Source organism: Felis catus, chromosome A1 (assembly GCF_018350175.1).
Source record: "Felis catus isolate Fca126 chromosome A1, F.catus_Fca126_mat1.0, whole genome shotgun sequence".
Classification (NCBI taxonomy): domain Eukaryota; kingdom Metazoa; phylum Chordata; class Mammalia; order Carnivora; family Felidae; genus Felis; species Felis catus.
The window spans coordinates 177,998,470-178,021,861 of NC_058368.1; the positions used below are offsets into that span (position 1 = coordinate 177,998,470).

Sequence of the window (23,392 nt, forward strand, 5' to 3'; positions counted from 1 at the left end):
CGCCTGGGTGGCGCAGTCGGTTGAGCGTCCGACTTCAGCCAGGTCACGATCTCGCGGTCCGTGAGTTCGAGCCCCGCGTCGGGCTCTGGGCTGATGGCTCGGAGCCTGGAGCCTGTTTCCGATTCTGTGTCTCCCTCTCTCTCTGCCCCTCCCCCGTTCATGCTCTGTCTCTCTCTGTCCCAAAAATAAATAAAAACGTTGAAAAAAAAATTAAAAAAAAAAAATGACCATCATGATCCCAGTAGCAAGATCTACCAAAGAAATGTAGTCATTGTGTACATATGTATAAATCAAGAACTGTGGACATAATTCAAATTATAGAAAATGATTATTTTGTATGCCTCATGTTTTGATTCGTGGGGGAAGATTGTCCTGTGCGTAATATGTACAAGATACAATGACCATTAAAAAAAACTACAGACCAAAGAGGGGAGAAAATTGATTTCCGTAAAACTTAAAAACTACAACCTCTTTAAATTGAGTGTTTTTTCAGGGCTGAAAATTTTTCAAGAAGACACCTTAGTCACATACCACATGACACTTCACTTATCGTTTTTTTAAGTTTTTATTTTAATTCTAGTACAGCTAACATACAGAGTTATGTTAGTTTCAGGTGTACAATATAGTGATTCAACAATTCCATACCTCACCCTGTGCTCGTTATAACAAGTTCCCTCCTTAATCCCTATCACCTACTTCATTTATTATTATTACAGCAGTTTCTTAGAATCATTAGGAAAATTTCAAACATTCGAAGATAAGCCAGATAAATATATACCTGAGGCAGAAAACTTATGAAATCACCACCAGAAGAAATCATTAACTTCTACCTTACTTTTCAAAAATTAATGAAGAGAACAATCCAAAAAATGTCATTCATAATCTATGAACGCACATGGAGCATTACTTTGCATTTTGTCCACAGATGTCAAATTCTGTAAGTGCTTTGGAATTTATAATCATAAAAATAAATGGAAAAAAGAAAAATATAGGTTAAAAATACTCTGTAAATTAGTATGCACTTTATCAAGTAATCATAAAGAACCATTATTTTTTTTATTCTTCCAGGGTCTAGCATAGTGTTTGGCACAAGAGAGACAGTTAAGTGTTCAACAAATGTACAAAGAATTACTGAATTACAGATAATTCACACAAGATTTGAAACCAAACAATGGAATATTTGATGTGACAAACAATAATAAGTCAGTTAAAAATATACAAACCAGTTAAAAAATCTAAACCCACAGTTCTCCAATGTAAATCCTGTATTTCTCCAATTTACACCATAATTTCAATTATTAGTGGCTGCTAAAATTTTAACTTTATGTTTTCCTGCTCCAAACTTCCTTGTCTCATACCTCATGCTCTTGAATCAACACTTAAATCCACTTAGGGAGTTCATACTTAAAAGTGGTAACTTGGCAAATCCATTTACAAAGCCGAAACAGTTTTAAAAGAAAATAATTACACCTTTAGTCTGCATTAGACCTTTAGTCTGTTTTGTTCAATTTTCTATTTAGCAGGGGCACAGAAGGTGTTGGATTTCTTAATAGTTAATAAATATTATTATGTAAGATGAACTAAGTGGGGAATAGTGCAGAGAAATTACCTTTAAAAAAGACCTATCTGAATACTGATGTATTATATGCAATACATATGTATTAGATGTATTACATGACAATTAAAAGAATAAATCTCTAAGCAATAAAACAATCCAGGTGGATAAGCACCAACATGGCCTATAACCATTCTCTAAGAAGGAAAATCTAACTCTAATGACACTATCACAAAGACATTTACATAGTACATTTACAGAGTAAATGTGGAAGCTACCCAGAACTGAAGTTTTAAAAAACTTAAACCATTTAATAGAAAATCCCCAAAATCATCTTATCATTGTTTTCTAACATTCAAACTTCAAAAGAAATCTTAACTTCCGAACGTACTTTTTCCCTATAAACTGCATGACACACTTGTTACACTAAAATATTTTTAAATGTCTAAATGTTTATTGTTTAAAATGTTTTAAAGCTGCTACTTATTTTTCACCAAAGTAAAAATTCTGTGCACCAAAGTTTTCTTGTGATTGAATTTCTTAAATGCTTTTCCCTAAAATTTAGTGTTATGAAATACAAATACATGTATTTTGACAACAACTGAAATACATCCAAGTAGCTGGAAAAGCAGCAAGTAGATTATTTCAACCTTGGATTGCATTTACAGCAGTCCATTGAAGTTACTGTTACAATGTGTTTTTTTGTTTCCTTATTCAAGCGCTTTCCTACTCAATTTACCAGTAACTGTTGGTAACATTCTGTGCAGGAGGATCTAACAATTGTAGGGAGAGAATGCCATCTGCTGCTTCATGTGTGTACTCAACAGGAAGAAATAAGCTAGACAACAGGTAGATTAATTACATAAAACAATTTAGAAATGCATATACAAAGCTGACACGTAAAAGTTTAAATATTCCCATTTCTATCTTTGATAACTTGAAAATTCATCGATGGGCATTTACTGTCTTAACGCAAATTCTAAGTTATTCCACAGAATTATAAGGATACGGTGTGCTTATATGTCACTAGTTCATTATGCTTAAACATAGCTCTTACTCAGGTAGAGAGCCAAAAGCAAAAGATCATTTGCCAGGGCTTAACAAGTTATTTCTCACTTGTGAAATACTGCAATATCCTATTTGTAAACATGTGACTTATACACAAAGTGACCATATAACTTGTCATCTAAACAGGGACACTTCTGAGAATTTAAAGTGGGGCAATCAACTATCATATTATGCCAGGACAAACGTGAACCGGGACTATCCTAGGCAAATCTGGATGTATGGTCATCCTACTTATAAATTACTATGATGCCTTCACTCCCTCTGTCTTAATAACCTTCCCAATGTCTCAAGAACCTTCCTAAAAAGCAATTTGGAAACTTTTAGGAAATAGCTAGATTCAGGAGGATAGAGAAGAGAAAAAATTGGGGGGTGGGGGTGGGGAAAAACAACATGGGAGTGCACTCCCAACCATATGGTACCCAGATCTAGGTAGCTACTTCAACACAGCTGATTTTTTACTCACTCAACTTTGTTATACCATTTGGAACTGTTTGGCACTAATAAATATTTTTAGAAAGGCAAATCCTTTCTAGAATTCATTCCATACATTAATGAATTCTTTCTTTTTGACATATGGCATATGCTAGGTGTTTGGAAATAAAGAAAACTTGTGTTTATGTGTGTGTGTTGCAGTATGCAGTGTGGTGATGGAGAAAAGAGAGATACAGACCATTTGATAGGAGGAAATCCCCCAGGTGGTGACTGACCAGATCAAGCTTCCAAATACATTCAACGTGCCAGCATAACAGATACCAAAACCAGGCAGAGACACCATAAAAGAAGAAAACTATAAACCAATATTCCTGATGAATACTGATACCAAAATCCTCAACAAAATATTAACAAACAACATTCAACAATCCATTAAAAAGATCATTCACTACAATCAAGTGGGATTTATTTCAGGGATGCAAGGATGGTTCAATATTCTCAAATCAATCAACATGATACATGTCAACAAAATGAAGGATAAAAATCATACGATCTTCTGACTAGATGCAGAAAAAGCATTTGACAAAATACAACATCTGTTCATGATAAAAACTCTCAAAAAATGGGTTTACAGGACACATACCTCAACATAATAAAGACCATGTATTTAAAACCCACAGCTAACATCATACTCAATGCTAGAAAACTGAGCTTTTCCTCTAAGATCAGAAATAAGACACAGATGTCCACTTTTGTCACTTTTATTCAAAATAGTACTGCAAGTCCTATCCACGTCAATCACACAAGAAAAAGAAATAAGAGGCATCCATACTGGTAAAGAAGAAGTTAAGCTGTTACTACTTGCAGATGATACATTATATATAGAAAATCCTAAAGACTCCATCAAAAAACTACTAGAAGTAATAAATTAATTTGGTAAAGTTTCAGGATATTAATTAACACCTAGAAATTGGTAGCATTTGTGTATACTTAGACCAAAGTAGCAGAAAGAGAAATTAAGAAAATTCCATTTACAGCTGCACCAAAAAGAATAAAATACTTAGGAATAAACTTAACTAAGGAGGTGAAAGAATTGCACTCTGAAATCTACAAAACACTGACGAAAGAAACTGAAGATGACACAAACAAATGGAAAAAAAAATCCCATGCTCATGGACTGGAAGAATTAATACTGTTAAAATGTCAATACTACCCAAAGCAATCTACAGATTCAATGCAATCTTTATTAAAATACCAACAGCTTTTTTCATAGAACTACAAATAATGCTAAAATTTGTATGGAAACATAAGAGTCCAAATAGCCAAAGCAATCTTGAGAAAGAAAAACAAGAATGTCAAAACCAGGAGTAAAGAAAGGAAGAGCACAATTTTAAGACTTTCAAATTTTAAATCCTAACGGGGGAAAGAAACTTGCTTTTTCCTCAATTTCTGGTAAATTCAGGCAAGTTCTATTAATATTATGGCTTATCAGTGTCATTGATTAAATATTTCTTTGTGGATCTATTTTCAAAGGAAAATACATTCCAAGATCTAAACAACCACAAGTTAACTAACATTTGGCATTTCACTTATTAGTAAGATTCTGTAACCAGCCAAAGCAAAACTGATGTTTATGATAGGGTTGGCTGGAGTAAATAAAGGGATTTAAGAACAAAGTTTAAAACTTCTAACCTTTGGTAAATGTGTGTGTGTGTGTGTGTGTGTGTGTGTGTGTGTGTGTGTGTATGTGTATGTGTGTGTGTATGTGTGTGTATTTAAAAAGGGTTCTTCCTGAGGTACCTGGGTTGCTCAGTCAGTTAAGCATCCAGCTCATTTCAGCTCAGGTCACAATCTCACAGTTTGAGTTTGAGCCCTCCTGCATCAAGCTCCACGCTGACAGTGTGGAGCCTGCTTGGGATTCTCTCTCTCCTTCTCTCTCTGCTTCTCCCCTGCTCACTCTCTGTCTCTCTCTCTCAAAATAAATAAATAAGCTTAAAAAAAGGGGGGGAGGTTTCCTTATCTAATTTTAATTGGATTAAAAATTAAAATAGATGAGTTTTGATCTAATAAATGAACAGGTTATCAAATTTAAAAATGTAAATGTAACATTTGGGGCACCTGGGTGGTTCAGTCAGTTAAGCATCCGACTTTGGCTCAGGTTGTGATCTCATGGTCCGTGGGTTCCAGCCCCGCATCAGGCTCTGTGCTGACAGCTCAGAGCCTGGAGCCTGCTTCGAATTCTGTGTCTCCCTCTCTCCCTGCCCCTCCCCCGCTCACACTCTGTCTCTCTCTCTCTCTAAACAATAAATAAAAAAAAAATTAACAACAAAACAAAACAAAGGAAGCATGTAATATTTACCACAGAACTGATGTATACAAAAATAAAAAATACAGCAAAAATTCTGACATACTCTAAGATAGACTCTATTATATTTCCAAGAGTTTTAATGTTTTAAATTATATCCTAATGTTTTAAATGGGTGGTCTATTTACATACACAGTTAAACTATTAACTATACTTTTAATTGGTACATTTTATTCCAAGAGCATGCTTATGCTGGATTACTGTGATTATACTGTTACTGAACTCCAGAATATTTACGTATCTCAGAAACAGTCCACATCGCTGGACGACAAACTGGTCAACCTGAGTTTGCTAGATCTCCCTGACTAGACTCGTGCTGCTCTAGATACAAGGTAGGCTGCCTACTGTCATGCATCTCCTTTCCCAGACGTCTCACTCTTAACAAGCCCCTTCCATACATCGACTATGTGTTCATTAATTCAACAAATATTTACTAAGAATTTACTAATGTTAGGCTCTGTAATGGTCGCCGAAGAGGCAGTGAACCCCAGTTAACCTGATTGATTTGTGTTTCTTCCAGCGTGGAACCCTTGAGGCTTTGCTCCTGCTTCCTAGAATGTGCATCTCGCTTTCCTTCCTTTCCCGTGGCTTCTACGACTTCTTGTGAATTCCATTCAGGAATTCCATCTGCCAGAAGCCTTCTTTGATTCTCATTATCTGGGCTGATATCCTGCGCTCTGTGCTCTTATGACACCTTATGCTTACCATTATCACAACACGCTACAGTATGATACTATATTTTCCAAATTAATTTGTATTTCATTAAAATTATACATACACATCATTAAAAAAATCAAATAGTAATAATGAAAAGCTGCCATCCTCTGACATAACTCTCTCCACTCCTGATTCCAATACATGGTAAAACCCACTTTCAACATTTTTAGCTATTTCTTTTACTATTTTCATGCATTCTTATAAATAACATGACAATACAGCTATTTCTTGAACAGCTATTTTTGAACTTCAAATATTATCCTTTGACTCCCTAACATATTTATGACCGTGGACCCATTATTCACAAAAAGGCTACATAGTACTACGACTGGATTTCCTTTCCTGTACAAACATTTAGTCTGATTCACTTTTTATTTGCTTAAGTTTTCTATGTTTCTATGTACCATGAATCCAAATCTGTAAAACTCCTCTACTCCTCTCAATGTGATCCAACACGTCAATTAGGCAATCGATCTGTCAGTTACTTTAAAAAATAAAAAGGAAAAAAACCCCAATGACCTCCCACCAGCACCAGTCTGAACTATCTGTGCTGGAGGCAATAGATGCCATCCTAGAGCTTCCTTCCTTGCCTCTTTCCTGTGTTGAATTCCTGATTCTCAGGTCCCATGCTTTCCTTCCTCTTTCTGGATTTACTCTCTTAATTTGATGGAACACAGCCTCCAGCAGCTTCCTGGTAAAGCATGTAAAAGAAGTAAAGTTTGAGGCGTTGTCTGTCTGAAGATGTCTTTATTCTAACTTCACACCCGTTTAACTCTGAATATAAAACTTCAAGTTGGAATTCATTCCCCCCCCCCCAAAAAATGAGAATGTTGTTCCACTGTCTTCCATTTCTAGTGTTGCAAATGGGAAAGACAATATAATTTCCATTCTTAATCCACTGAATGTGACCTGTTTCATCTCTCTGAAAGCTTTCTTCTCTTTTATCCTCCTTGATGGTGTGAGTTTACAATGATGTGCCTGAATATAGATCTTCATTCACTCCCTTTGTTGGACCCCTGCATAGTCCTTTTTTAATATACAATATCTTATCTCTCATTCCAATATGGAACCTCTTCTATTACAAAAAGTTTTCTAGTACTCATTCATATCCTCTTATTAGAACTCTTATTAATCCACTGTCGGACTGATTGTCCAATTTTCTTCTTTCTGTCTTCTATTGCCCATTTTTACTTTAACTTTTTGCGCGATATTTGCTACTTTATCTTCTAAATCGTCTACCAAGATTTTATGCTCTCATATCTTAAATTTCAAAGAGTTCTTACCTCTCTGAATTATCTTCTTTATAGAATCCTGTTCTTATTTCATGGTTGCAATATTATTTTGCTTTGTTCCAATTTCTTATTTTCTGTTTATTTTTCTCTCTGATTTTCATATAAGAGGTCTTCTTCAAAAGGCTGGCAGTTGTCAACTGTCTGTTCACTTCTTAGAGTGAGTGACTCAAGACTGTGTTCACAAAAGGGCTTATCACTGTAGGTTCATAAAGTAGGTTGATCTTTAAACTGGGGACCTCACATACCTGTATTTATAGGACTCTCTCTTAAATATATTCCTTACTCCTAAAAGCATTTCACCGATCTCCTACTTTGGAGTTTCAAGCCCAGCTAACAGTGTTATGATAGCAACAGCTGGGAAATGTCTGGGTGTATTTTCAGGCCAGCATCTCATTTGCATCACCAGCTATCCAAACTTGCATGAAAGGAAAAAGTCCTTTGTCCTGTAAGAACTGGAGAGGAGTCTCTAGTTGTGCTGGAGTAGGTAAGAGCCATCAGAATCCACCTAATCCAAATACATATTTCAAATCAGTTCTCCTATTTTCAGTCACACCTTGAACCCTAGTCTTCAAAGTATCTAGCATCTCCTTCTGAGCCTTTTCAGAGTTCTTCATGCAAATTATCTGCCTAATTATTGGCTCCCTCCACTGCAAGCATTTAAGGTTCAGTTCTCTCAATTATATTAAGCCAAATACAACCTATATATCTGGTTGCTAACTTCAAGTATTTCATGGTCTAGCATCTCTCCCATTTTTTTTCCTTGTAAGTATACTGGTTTGTTTTTGTTTTTTTAATTTCTTTATTGTCATTATAGTAAGCTTTCAAGGCATGGAGGCAGATAAGTGTGAATATTCAATTTGCTATGTTTAAGTAGAGTGCCTATAATTATTTGTTTTGTAGATTAAAAATTCCAAATATAGTAAAAGGAATAAAATATAATGATAATAAACATCCATGAAACCCACCATGCAGACTAACAAATAAAACAGTACAGATATAAGTGAAGTCTTTGTATCTTCTCTATTTCCATGCTTCTGCTCAACCAGAGATAACCATTATCCTGAATTCACTTTTTAACCAATCCCATGTACACCTTTAGATTTTTACTATATAAAAGAATTCATAGGGGTGCCTGGATGGCTCAGTTGGTTAAGCATCTGACTTTGGCTCAGGTCATAATCTCACAGTTCATGAGTTCAGTTCGTGAGTTTGGCTTATGAGTTAGAGCCCTGCATCAGGCTTACTGCTATCAGCACAGAGCCTGCTTTGGATCCTCTGTCTCCCTCTGTCTGCCCCTCTCCCACTTGTGCTCTCTCTCTCTCAAAAACAAATAAACATTAAAAAAAAAGAATTCATGAACATTTATTATTCTTAACATTCGGATCCTCTGTCTCTCTCTCTCTGCCCCTCTCCCACTTGTACTCTCTCTCGCAAAAGTAAACATTAAAAAAACGAATTCATGAACATTTGTTATTCTTAACATATTTGATAGAAGGAGTATCATATTATATATTTCATTCAACAACTTTTTTCATACAAAAATATGGCAGCTTTGTTGGATTTAGCCAAAAATGAACGCAGTTTAAATTATTCATTTTGATTGCTGTACAGAATCCCATTGAAAGACTACACAAAAATTTATTTACCCATTCTCCTGCTGATGGGCAAGTTTCCTTTCTATTTTCGTAATTACACACCAGGCTTCTATGAATAATCTTTTGTAAAGAAAATCGTATTAAAGAATAACATACACAAGGTGCATAAATTCTAATTATGAGCTCGGTGAATTTTTACATGTGTATACTCTCAGAGAACTCCCCAAAAGATAAAAATATCTCCAGCCCCCCAAAGGCTCTCCTGCTCACCTTTCCAGAGAATATACTTTCTCTCCCCAAAGGGAACCACCATTCTGACTTTCATCACCATAACTGAAAAACCGGTAGCTCAGTATGCATGGCTTCCTTTTCCCTCCCTGTCTCCTTACCCCCCAAGTCTTTTGGTTAGAAAATGCTACCAGTCTGGTAATAAGATTTCTGTGGAGTAGTTGGCATTCCTTGGGCTCTTGAGTTAGTAGAAGACTTTAAGTTGAGTAGGGAATGCACATCCATTGGGAAGCAGAGCATTTCCGTGTAGTATGATATTTATTACACTATACACTAATTTATCCATTCAACTGCGGGGGAACATGAGTTTCCAGTTCTTAGATGTTATAAATGAAGCTGCTGTGACATTCCTGTAATATATAAACTCATTTCTTTACCTAAGTGTAAAACTGATGATTGTGGGGTAGGTTATGTTCAGCTTTAGCAAATATCACCAAAGAGTTTTCCAACATGGTTATGTACACTCCCACAAGCAATGTATGATAGTTTCATGTACTCCACTTTATCATCAAGGCTTGGTTTTATCACTCTTCACTTTTAGCCATTATGCCAGGTGTGTAATAGTATTTCACCTGAGTTTTAATTAATATTTTCTGCTAATTAACAATGTTAAGCATCTTTGTGATTATTAGCCATTTAGATATCTTTTGATGAGCGTGTTTAAATCTTTTCCCCATTTTAAAAATGAGTTTTGTCTTTTGTAGATAAGACACTCACCTACTATAAAAATCACACATTTAAAGTGTGATTCAATGGTTTTTAGTATATTCACTGATATTTTCAACCACCATTACAATCAATTTTAGAATATTTGCAACACCACAACAAGAAATCCTTATAAGGAAACCAATAATCTACTTGTGTTTCTACAGATTTGCCTATTTTGGAAATTTCATATAAATGAAATCACATAATATTTGTCCTTCAGTGCATGGCTTCCTTCACCTGGCATAATGCTTTTTAGAATCATCTAGGCTGGGGTGCCTGGGTGGCTCAGTTGTTAAGCATCTGACTTCAGTTCAGGTCATGATCAAGGTTTGTGACTTGTAGTCCTACATAGTGTGAGCTCAAGCCCCACTTCGGGTGAGCTTGAGCCCTGCTTCAGGTGAACACAAGCTCCACTTCTCTCTCTCTCTCTCTCTCTCTCTCTCTCTCTCTCTCTCTCTCTCTCTCTCTTCCCTCTCTCTGCCCCTCACTTGCACCCTCTCTCTCACTCTCTCTCTCTCAAAAAAAAAAATCACCTACGTTGTAGCATGTATAAATATTTCATTCCTTTTTACTACTGAGTAATATTTCACTTTGGGATATACCACTTTTTCTTTATTCTTCAGTTGATGGACATCCGGATTTTTTCTGGTATTAGGAATAATGTTTCTGTGAACAGTTATGTAAAGTTTTCATGTGGATGTGTGTTTTCATTTCTTGTGGGTATATACGTGGGATTGGAGTTATTGGATCACATGGTAACTCTCTGTTTAACTTTTTGAAGAACTTCCAGACTGCTTTCCAAACTGGTTGTACCATTTTACATTCCCACCAAAAGTGAATGAAGGTCCAATTTCTCCACATCCTCACCAATACTGTTATTATCTGTCTTCATAATTATATCCATCCTAGGGGTTGTAAAGTGGTATCTCATTGTAGTAATGACATGAATTTCCCTGAATTACAGCAACTTAATTTCTCATTACTATAGTGGTGTTAAATGCCTTTCCAAGTGCCCACTGGCCATTTGTGTGTCTTCTTTGGAGAAACATCTATTCAAATTTTTTGTCCATTTTTAAATTGGGTTATATACCTTTTTATTATAGAGATGTAAGAGCTCTTTATAAATGTTGATATAAGTCCCTTATTAGCTAAACAATTTGCACATATTTTCTACCATTCTGTGGTTTGTGTTTTCATTTTCTTGATGGTGTCATTTAGAGCAAAACAGTTTTTAATTTTGATGAAGTCCAATTTATCTATTTTTGTCTGGCTGCTTGTGCTTTCAGTGTTGTATCTAAGAAACCATTACTCAATTCAAAGTTGTAAACATTTACTTCTGTTTTTTTCTAAGAGTTTCAGTTTTTTTTTTTTTTTGAGGTTAACCACTTGTACCATTTATTTTCAATCTTCCTTTATTTTCTTTTTATATAATTGTCAAATTGGTTTCCATACAATACCCAGTGCTCATCCCAACATTCAATCTTCCTTTAAAAGAAAACCATGGTAGGGGTGCCTGGGTGGCTCATTTGGTTAGTGTCCAACTTCAGCTCAGGTCACGATCTCACGGTTTGTGGGTTTGAGCCCCGAGTCAGGCTATGTGCTGACATCTTAAAGCCTGGAGCCTGCTTTGGATTCTGTATCTCCCTGTGTCTCTGTTCAGTTTTAACTCTTACATTTAAATCTGATTCATTTTGACTTAATTTTTATGTATGGTGGGAGACAGTGGTCCAACCTCATTCTTTTGCATGTGGATATCCAGTTGTCCCAGCACCATTTGTTGAAAAGACTACTCTTTCACCACTAGATTGTCTTGGCATCCTTGTCAAAAATAAACTGACTGCAAACATGAGGGTTTATAACTAGATTCTCAACTCTATTTCACTGACCTATATGTCTGTCCTTATGAAAGTACTACACTGTCCTGATTGTTGTTACTTGGTATTAAGTTGTAAAATGGGGAAGGGAGTGTTCCTATTTTCAAGATTGTTTTGGCTGTTCTTGGTCCTTTGAATTCCCATATGAATTTTAGGATAAGCTTGCCAACTCCTGCAAGCTAAGATAGCTAAGATTTTGATAAAGATTGTGTTGAAGCTATAGATCAATCTGTGGAATATTGCCATCTTAACAGTAAGTCTTTTGTTTCATGACCATGGAATAGAATATCTTTTCATTTATTAGGTTTTCTTTCATTTATTCCAACAATGTTTTGTAGTTTCTAGTTGATAAGTTTTGCACTTCTTTTGTTAAACTTATTCTTAAGCATTTAATTATTTTCATGCTATTGTGAATGAAATGTTTTGTTCATTTAAATTACAGGTTGTTTACTGCAAGTATATAAAAATCAATTGTGTTGTCTATTCTGCACACTTACTGCTTTCTAAAATTAGTCTAATAGTATTTCTGCTGATTAAAATTTTCTATATTCAAGTCATGCCATCTGTGAAGAGATACAGTTTTAAGTTTTACTTCTTCTCTTCCAAATGGGGTGACTTTATTTCATTTTATTGCCCACTTTCCCTGACCAGAACCTCTACTACAATGTTTAACGTAAGTAACGAGACATCCTTGTCTTGCTCTTGATCACAGAGGTAAGTATTTATGTTGTTAGATTCAGTCAGCCTGTATTTCTTTAGTTTAGTTAATTTGTTTCTTTTGTTGTTGTTGTTTTTTGCATCTATATTCGTAAGAAATATTGGTGAGTACTTTTTTCTATTTCTATGGTCCTGGTACCAGGGTAAAATGGCCTCATTGAATGAGCTGGGAAGTATCCCCTCCTCTTCTACTTTTTGGAAGCATTTATAAAGAATTGGTATTAATAATTAATAATTAAAATAAATTAATTAAAAATAATTTTAATAAATAATATAATTTATATTATATTATAATTATTATATAATAAACAATATAATTTAATAAATTTTAATAAACAATTAAAATAATTAATAATTAATAATTGGTATTAATTCTTTGAATGTCTGGTAGAAATCACTAGGAAGTCCATCTGGGCCTGGACTCTTCTTTGTGGGCAGTCTCATTAGAATTCAATCTCTTTAGCTGTTACACTTTTATTCAGATTTCTGTATTTTCTTGAATAAGTTTAAGTAGTTTATGTCTTTTTGGAAATGTAACCATTCCATCTAAGTTATCTAACTTAATGGCATTCAAATGTTCATAATATTCCATTATAATCATTTTTATTTCTGGAAGGTCAATAGTAATGTCTTCTGTTTCATTCCTGATTTTAGTACTTTTGAGACTTTTCTCTTTTTTTGTCAATCTAGCTAAAGGTATGTCAATTTAGTATTTATAAAGAACCAAGTTTGGATTTCACTGACTTTTGCTATTGTTTTAAATTTCTATTTCATTAATTTCTACTCTAATCTTTATTATATCCTTTCTTCTGCTTGCTTTAGGTTTAGTTTCTTTTTATTCTTCCAGTGTGTTAAGGTGAAAGGTTGGGCCACTTATCTAAGATATTTTTTGATTTTAATTAAGGTCTTTATAAATATAAATTTACCCCTAAATACTGCTTTAGCTAATTTTGTAAGTTCTGATATGTGTCTTCATTTTCTTTCACCTGAAAGTATTTCTTAATTCCCTTGTGATTTTTCTTCTTTGACTCATTAGTCATTTAGAATTGTGTTGGAAGTCCTAGTCTCAGCAATCAGACAACAACAACAACAAAAAAAAACAAAAGGCATCCAAACCGGAAAGGAGGTGGTCAAACTTTAGCTCTTTGCAGATGACATGATACTCTATATGGAAGACCTAAGACTCCACCAAAAAACTGCTGGAACTGATATATGAATTCAGCAAAGTCACAGGATATAATATCAATGTACAGAGATCGGTTGCATTTCTATACACAAATAATGAAGCAGCAGATAGAGAAATCAAGGAATCAATCCCATTTACAATTGCACCAAATGGCATAAAATACTTAGGAATAAACCTAACCACAGAGGTGAAAGATCTATACACTGAAAACTATAGAAAGCTTATGAAAGAAACTGAAGAAGACACAAAGAAATGGAAAAACATTCCATTCTCATGGATTGGAAGAACAAATATTGTTAAAATGTCAATACTATCCAAAGCCATCTATATATTCAATGCAATCCCTATCAAAACAACACTAGCATTCTTCACACAGCTAGAACAATTCTAAAATTTGTATGGAACCAGAAAAGACCCTGAATAGCCAAAGTAATGTTGAAAAAGAAAACCAAAGCTGGAGGCATCACAATTCCAGACTTCAAGCTGTATTACAAAGCTGTAATCATCAATTCAGTATGGTACTAGCACAAAAACAGACACACAGACCAATGGAACAGAACAGAGAACCCAGATATGGACCCACAAACGGATGGCCAACTAATCTTTGATAAAGCAGGAAAGAACATCCAGTGGAAAAAAGACAGTCTCTTCAGCAAATGGTGCTGGGAAAACTGGACAGCAACATGCAGAAAAATGAACCTGGGCCACTTTTTCACACCATACACAAAAATTAACTCAAAAATGGATGAAACACCTAGATGTAAGACAGAAAGCAATCAAAATCCTAGAGGAGAGAATAGGCAACAACCTCTTTAACCTCGGCCACAGCAACTTCTTACTTGACATGTCTTTGGAGACAAGGGAAACAAAAGCCAAAATGAACTACTGGGACCTCATCAAGATAAAAAGCTTCTGCACAGCGAAGGAAACAATCAGCAAAACTAAAAGGCAACCGATGGAATGGGAGAAGATATTTGCAAATGATATGTCAGATAAAGGGTTAGTATCCAAAACCTATAAAGAACTTATCAAACTCATCACCCAAAAAACAAATTTCCCAGTGAAGAAATGGACAAAAGACATGAATAGACACTTCTCCAAAGAAAACATCCAGATGGCTAACAGACACATGAAATGATGCTCAACGCCACTCATCATCAGGGAAATACAAATCAAAACCACCTCACACCTGTCAGAATGGCAAAAATTAACAACTCAGGCAACAACAGATGTTGGCAAGGATGCAAAGAAAGGGGAACCCCTTTTGCACTGCTGGTGGGAATGCAAATTGGTGCAGCCACTCTGGAAAAGAGTATGGAGGCTCCTCAAAAAATTAAAAATAGAACTACCCTACGACCCAGCAATTGCGCTACTAGGTATGACCCAAAGGATATTAAAATGCTGATTCGAAGAGGCACATGCATCCCAATGTTTATAGCCACTCTATCGTCAATAGCCAAAGTATGGAAAGGGCCCAAATGTCCATTGACTGATGAATGGATAAAGAAGATGTGATATATATATATACGATAGAATTGGTGAGCAAAAAAGGATGAAATCTTGCCATTAGCAACACATGGATGGAACTAGACTGTATTATGTTCAGTGAAGTAAGTCAGTCAGAGAAAGACAAATATCCTATGATTTCACTCATATATGGAATTTAAGAAACAAAACAGATTAAGAGAGGAAAAGGGAAGCAAAAATAATATAAAAACAGAGAGGGAGACAAAACATAAGAGACTCTTAAATACAGAGAAAAACTGAGGGTTGTTGGTGGGGTGTTGGGTGGGGGGATGGGCTAAATGGGCGATGGGCATTAAGGAGGGCACTTGTTGGAATGAGCACTGGGTGCTATATGTAAGCGATGAATCACTAAATTCTATTCCCGAAATTATTATTATACTATATGTTAACTAACTTGGATTTAAATACTAGAATAGAATAGAAAGAATAGAATAGAATAGAATAGAATAGAGTAGAATACAATACAATACAATACAATACAATACAATACAATACAATACAATACAATACAATACAATGGTTCAATTTCCACATACTCTGAGTTATCCACATTTCTTTCTGTTATTGATTTCTATGTACTCCATTTTGATTAGAGAACATACTTTGTACTATTTCAATTCTTTAAAATTTATTGAGTCTTGTTTTTTGATTGAGCATATGGTCTATCTTGGGCAATATTCTGTACATACTTGATAAGAATGTATATTCTGCTGTTGCTGGGTGTAGTGTTCTATAGCCGTCTGTGGTCTAGTTGGTTTATAGCATTGTTACAGACCTTCTACATAGTTGTTCCATCCATTATTAAAACCAGGTCATTAAAGTCTTCAACTATTATTATTATTTCTGTCAGCTTTTGTTTCATGTGTTTTGGGCTTCTGTTGTTATGTACATATATGTTTATAATTGCTACATCTTTCTCATGAGTTGACCCTTCTATTATTACAAAATGTTCCTCTATTCCTAGTGACATTTTTTTGTTTTAAAGCCTATTTTAGGGGCGCCTGGGTGGCGCAGTCGGTTAAGCGTCCGACTTCAGCCAGGTCACGATCTCGTGGTCCGTGAGTTCGAGCCCCGCGTCAGGCTCTGGGCTGATGGCTCAGAGCCTGAAGCCTGTTTCCGATTCTGTGTCTCCCTCTCTCTCTGCCCCTCCCCCGTTCATGCTCTGTCTCTCTCTGTCCCAAAAATAAATAAAAACGTTGAAAAAAAAATTTTTAAGTCTATTTTATCTGGTATTGGTATAGCCACTCCATCTTTTTTATATGGTTGCTGTCTATATGATATATGCTTTGCCATCCTTGTACTTTTGACCTATTTGTATCCTTGACTTTAAAATGTGTGTTCTACAGATAGCATGTGCAAATTATTTTTTAAAACTCCAGTCTAATAATCTCTGCTACTCGTTGGCTTGCATAACCCATTCTAAATTTAATGTTATTATTGATACTGTAAGATCTATATCTGACATTTTTGTCGTGTTTCTTTTCCTCTAGCCTTCCTGTACTGCTTTCTTTTACATTAAATATTTTCTAGTGTAACATTTTAATAACTTTACTTTCAATAATTTTTTACTATACATTTTTTAGTAATTTTCTGTAGAGTTTCTCTAGGGGCTCACCATATACATTTTACCAGAATCTACCTAAGATTGATACTTAGTTCCAATGAGATAAAGAAATGTTATTCCTATATGGCTCTATTCTTTTTTTCCCTTTTTGTCATATTATTACTACATGATAAAACTATTACACCTTTATATATTATACACCCAGCAATAAATCATGATAATTATTTCATTTAACTTTATATCTTTTAATGAAGTTGAGAGAAAGAGAGCAAAAACGTATGTTTGAAGTGTTTGTTATATTAACATTCTTATTTACCATTTTTGGTTTTTTATTGGTTCCTGTGGACTTGAGTTGCCATCTTGTGTTATTTCCTTAGCCCCAAACGTTGCTCCTACCTATCTTCCTTGTGCTGTTATTGGCAAATATATTACATATTACATATATGTCATCAATTCAGTGTGTATGTATATAAAATACATAATTGTTTTATATAATTGCTTTTTAAAATCAGTTAAGAGAAAAATGTACTATATTTTATAATTGCTTAATTACCTTCACTAGTGTTCTTTGTTTTATTGTGTGGATTTATCTGAGGTCACTTGCTTTCGGCCTGAAGTACTTCCTTTAGTATTTCTTTTTTTTTTTTAGTTTTTGTTAATGATTATTTATTTTTGAGAGACAGAGACATGGCATGAGTGGGGGAGGGGTAGAGAGAGGGAGACAGAGAATCTGAAGCAGGCTCCAGGCTCAAGCTGTCAGCACAGAGCCTAACATGGGGCTTGAACTCACGAGCTGTGAGGTCATGACCTTAGCTGAAGTCTGACGCTCAGCCGACTGAGCCACCCAGGTTCCCCCTTTAGTATTTCTTATAAGGCAACTCTGAAAGCAATGAATTCTCTGTTTTTGTTTCCCTGGTAATATCTTTACTTTTCCTTTCATTTTTATTATTATTGTTTTTTTATAAAAATTTTTTTACATTTATTTTTTAAATATATGAAATTTATTGTCAAATTGGTTTCTATACAACACCCAGTGCTCATCCCAAAAGATGCCCGCCTCAATACCCATCACCCACTCCCCATCAGCCCACAGTTTGTTCTCAGTTTTTAAGAGTCTCTTATGATTTCGCTCTCTCCCACTCTAACCTCCCTTTTTTTTTTTTTTCCTTCCCCTCCCCCATGGGTTCCTGTTAAGTTTCTCAGGATTCACATAAGAGTGAAAACATATGTTATCTGTGTTTCTCTGTATGGCTTATTTCACTTAGCATTACACTCTCCAGTTCCATGCACGTTGCTACAAAGGGCCATATTTCATTCTTTCTCATTGCCACGTAGTACTCCATTGTGTACATAAACCACAATTTCTTTATCCATTCATCAGTTGATGGACATTTAGGCTCTTTCCATAACTTGGCTATTGTTGAGAGTGCTGCTATAAACATTGGGGTACAAGTGCCCCTATGCATCAGTACTCCTGTATCCCTTGGGTAAATTCCTAGCAGTGCTACTGCTGGGTCATAGAGCAGGTCTATCTTTAATTTTTTGAGGAACCTCCACACTGTTTTCCAGAGTGGCCGCACCAGATTGCATTCCCACCAACAGTGCAAGAGGGTTCCTGTTTCTCCACATCCTCTCCAGCATCTATAGTCTCCTGATTTGTTCATTTTGGCCACTCTCGTGTGAGGTGATATCTGAGTGTGGTTTTGATTTGTATTTCCCTGATGAGGAGCGATGTTGAGCATCTTTTCATGTGCCTGTTGGCCATCTGGATGTCTTCTTTAGAGAAGTGTCTATTCATGTTTTCTGCCCATTTCTTCACTGGATTGTTTTTCAGGTGTGGAGTTTGGTGAGCTCTTTATTATTTTGGATACTAGCCCTTTGTCCGATATGTCATTTGCGAATATCTTTTCCCATTCCATTGGTTGCCTTTTAGTTTTGCTGATTGTTTCCTTTGCTGTGCAGAAGCTTTTTATCTTCATGAGGTCCCAATAGTTCATTTTTGCTTTTAATTCCCTTGCCTTTGGGGATGTGTCAAGTAAAAAATTGCTATGGCTGAGGTCAGAGAGGTCTTTTCCTGTTTTCTCCTCTAGGGCTTTGATGGTTTCCTGTCTCACATTCAGGTCCTTTATCTATTTTGAGTTTATTTTTGTGAATGGTGTGAGAAAGTGGTCTAGTTTCAACTTTCTGCATGTTGCTGTCCAGTTCTCCCAGCACCATTTGTTAAAGAGGCTGTCTTTTTTCCATTGGATGTTCTTTCCTGCTTTGTCAAAGATGAGTTGGCCATACGTTTGTGGGTCTAGTTCTGGGGTTTCTATTCTATTCCATTGGTCTATGTGTCTGTTTTTGTGCCAATACCATGCTGTCTTGATGATGACAGCTTTGTAGTAGAGGCTAAAGTCTGGGATTGTGATGCCTCCTGCTTTGGTCTTCTTCTTCAAAATCACTTTGGCTATTCGGGGCCTTTTGTGGTTCCATATGAATTTTAGGATGGCTTGTTCTAGCTTCGAGAAGAATGCTGGTGCAATTTTGATTGGGATTGCATTGAATGTGTAGATAGCTTTGGGTAGTATTGACATTTTGATAATATTTATTCTTCCAACCCATGAGCATGGAATGTTTTTCCATTTCTTTAGATCTTCTTCAATTTCCTTCATAAGCTTTCTATAGTTTTCAGCATACAGATCTTTTACATCTTTGGTTAGATTTATTCCTCGGTATTTTATGCTTCTTGGTGCAATTGTGAGTGGGATCAGTTTCTTTGTCTTTCTGTTGCTTAATTATTAGTGTATAAGAATGCAACTGATTTCTGTACATTGATTTTGTATCCTGCAACTTTGCTGAATTCATGCGTGAATTCACCCAGACTTTGGGTGGAGTCTATCAGATTTTCCATGTATAATATCATGTCATCTGCAAAAAGTGAAAGCTTAACTTCATCTTTGCCAATTTTGATGCCTTTGATTTCCTTTTGTTGTCTGATTGCTGATGCTAGAACTTCCAACACTATGTTAAACAACAGCGGTGAGAGTAGATATCCCTGTCGTGTTCCTGATCTCAGGGAAAAAGCTCTCAGTTCTTCCCCATTGAGGATGATGTTAGCTGTGAGCTTTTCATAAATGGCTTTTATGATGTTTAAGTATGTTCCTTCTATCCCGACTTTCTTGAGGGTTTTTATTAAGCAAGAATGCTGAATTTTGTCAAATGTTTTTTCTTCATCAATTGACAGGCTCATATGGTTCTTATCTTTTCTTTTATTAATGTGATGTATCACATTGATTGGTTTGTGAATGTTGAACCAGCCCTGCAGCCCAGGAATGAATCCCACTTGATCGTGGTGAATAATTCTTTTTATATGCTGTTGAATTCGATTTGCTACTATCTTACTGAGAATTTTTGCATCCATATTGATCAGGGATATTGGCCTGTAGTTCTCTTTTTTTACTGGGTCTCTGTCTGGTTTAGGAATCAAAGTAATACTGGCTTCATAGAATGAGTCTGGAAGTTTTCCTTCCCTTTCTATTTTTTGGAATACTTTGAGGAGGATAGGTATTATCTCTGCTTTAAACGCCTGGTAGAACTCCTCTGGGATGCCATCTGGTCCTGGACTCTTATTTGTTGGGAGATTTTTGATAACTGATTCTATTTCTTCGCTGGTTATGGGTCTGTTCAAGCTTTCTATTTCCTCCTGATTGAGTTTTGGAAGTGTGTGGGTGCTTAGGAATTTGTCCATTTCTTCCAGGTTGTCCAGTTTGTTGGCATATAGTTTTTCATAGTATTCCCTTATAATTGTTTGTATCTCTGAGGGATTGGTTGTAATAATTCCATTTTCATTCATGATTTTATCTATTTGGGTCATCTCCCTTTTCTTTTTGAGAAGCCTGGCTAGAGGTTTATCAATTTTGTTTATTTTTTCAAAAAACCAACTCTTGGTTTCATTGATCTGCTCTACAGTTTTTTTAGATTCTATATTGTTTATTTCTGCTCTGATCTTTATTATTTCTCTTCTTCTGCTGGGTTTAGGGTGTCTTTGCTGTTCTGCTTCGATTTCCTTTAGGTGTGCTGTTAGATTTTGTATTTGGGATTTTTCTTGTTTCTTGAGATAGGCCTGGATTGCAATGTATTTTCCTACCAGGACTACCTTCGCTGCATCCCAAAGTGCTTGGACTGTTGTATTTTCATTTTCGTTTGTTTCCATATATTTTTTAATTTCTTGTCTAATTGCCTGGTTGACCCATTCATTCTTTAGTAGGGTGTTCTTTAACCCCCATGCTTTTGGAGGTTTTCCAGACTTTTTCCTGTGGTTGATTTCAAGCTTCATAGCATTGTGGTCCGAAAGTATGCATGGTATGATCTCAATTCCTGTATACTTACGAAGGGCTGTTTTGTGACCCAGTATGTAATCTATCTTGGAGAATGTTCCATGTGCACTTGAGAAGAAAGTATATATTCTATTGTTTTGGGATGCAGAGTTCTAAATATATCTGTCAAGTCCATCTGATCCAATGTATCATTCAGGGTCCTTGTTTCTTTATTGACCGTGTGTCTAGATGATCTATCCATTGTTGTAAGTGGGGTGTTAAAGTCCCCTGCAATTACCACATTCTTATCAATAAGGTTGCTTATATTTGTGAGTAATTGTTTTATATATTTGGGGGCTCCCGTATTCGGCGCATAGACGTTTGTAATTGTTAGCTCTTCCTGATGGATACACCCTGTAATTATTATATAATGCCCTTCTTCATCTCGTTACAGCCTTTAATTTAAAGTCCAGTTTGTCTGATATAAGTATAGCTACTCCAGCTCTCTTTTGACTTCCAGTAGCATGATAAATAGTTCTCCATCCCCTCACTTTCAATCTGAAGGTGTCCTCAGGTCTAAAATGAGTCTCTTGTAGACAGCAAATAGATGGGTCTTGTTTTTTTATCCATTCTGATACCCTATGTCTTTTGGCTGGCACATTTAGTCCATTTACATTCAGTGTTATTATAGAAAGATATGAGTTTAGAGTCATTGTGATATCTGTAGGTTTCATGCTTGTAGCAATGTCTCTGGTACTTTGTCTAACAGGATCCCCCTTAGGATCTCTTGTAGGGCTGGTTTAGTGGTGATGAATTCCTTCAGTTTTGTTTGTTTGGGAAGACCTTTATCTCTCCTTCTATTCTAAATGACAGATTTGCTGGATAAAGGATTCTCAGCTGCATATTTTTTCTGTTCATCACGTTGAAGATTTCCTGCCATTCCTTTCTGGCCTGCCAAGTTTCAGTAGAGAGATCCGTCACAAGTCTTATCGGTCTCCCTTTATATGTTAGAGCACTTTTATCCCTAGCTGCTTTCAGAATTTTCTCTTTATCCTTGTATTTTGCCAGTTTCACTATGATATGTCATACAGAAGATCAATTCAAGTTACGTCTGAAGGGAGTTCTCTGTGCCTCTTGGATTTCAATGCCTTTTTCCTTCCCCAGACTAGGGAAGTTCTCAGCTATTATTTCTTCAAGTACACCTTCAGCACCTTTCCCTCTCTCTTCCTCCTCTGGAATACCAATTATGCGTAGATTATTTCTCTTTAGTGCATCACTTAGTTCTCTAATTTTCCCCTCAGACTCCTGGATTTTTTTATCTTTTTCTCAGCTTCCTCTTTTTCCATAATTTTATCTTCTAGTTCACCTATTCTCTCCTTTGCCTCTTCAATCCGAGCTGTGGCTGTCTCCATTTTATTTTGCAGCTAATTTATAGCATTTTTTAGCTCCTCCTGGCTGTTCCTTAGTCCCTTGATCTCTGTAGCAATAGATTCTCTGCTGTCCTCTATACTGTTTTCAAGCCCAGCGATTAATTTTATGACTATTAATCTAAATTCACTTTCTGTTATATTGTTTAAATCCTTTTTGATCAGTTCGTTAGCTGTCGTTATTTCCTGGAGATTCTTTTGAGGGGAATTCTTCCGTTTCATCATTTTGGATAGTCCCTGGTATGGTACGGAATTGCAGGGCACTTCCCGTGTTGTCTTGAATAACTTGCGTTGGTGGGCGGGGCCAAGTCAGACCTGATGTCTGCCCTCAGCCCACCACTGAGGCCACAGTCAGACTGGTGTGTACCTTCTCTTCCCCTCTCCTAGGGGCGGGATTCACTGTGGGGTGGTGTGGCCCACCTGGGCTACTTGCACACTGCCAGGCTTGTGGTGCTGGGGATCTGGCATGTTAGCTGGGGTGGATCGGCAAGGTGCACAGGGGCGGGAGGGGTAGGCTCAGCTCACTTATCCTTCGTGATCTGCTTCGGGAGGGGCCCTGTGGCACCGGGAGGGAGTCAGACCCGCCGCCGGAGGGATGGATCCGCAGAAGCACAGCACTGGGTGTTTGCGTGGTGCAAACAAGTTCCCTGGCAGGAACTGGTTCCCTTTGGGATTTTGGCTGGGGGATGGGCGAGGGAGATGGCGCTGGCAAGCGCCTTTGTTCCCCGCCAAGCTGAGCTCTGTCGTCCGGGGCTCAACAACTCTCCTTCCCGTTGTCC

General features: G+C 36.3%; 1 protein-coding gene across 9 annotated transcripts in view; it reads right to left on the bottom strand.

The window, feature by feature from the left end:
* RANBP17 (RAN binding protein 17) overlaps positions 1-23,392 on the bottom strand; it is a 334,560-nt gene that overhangs the window by 229,845 nt on the left and 81,323 nt on the right. The gene's annotated exons all lie outside the window — the stretch shown is intronic.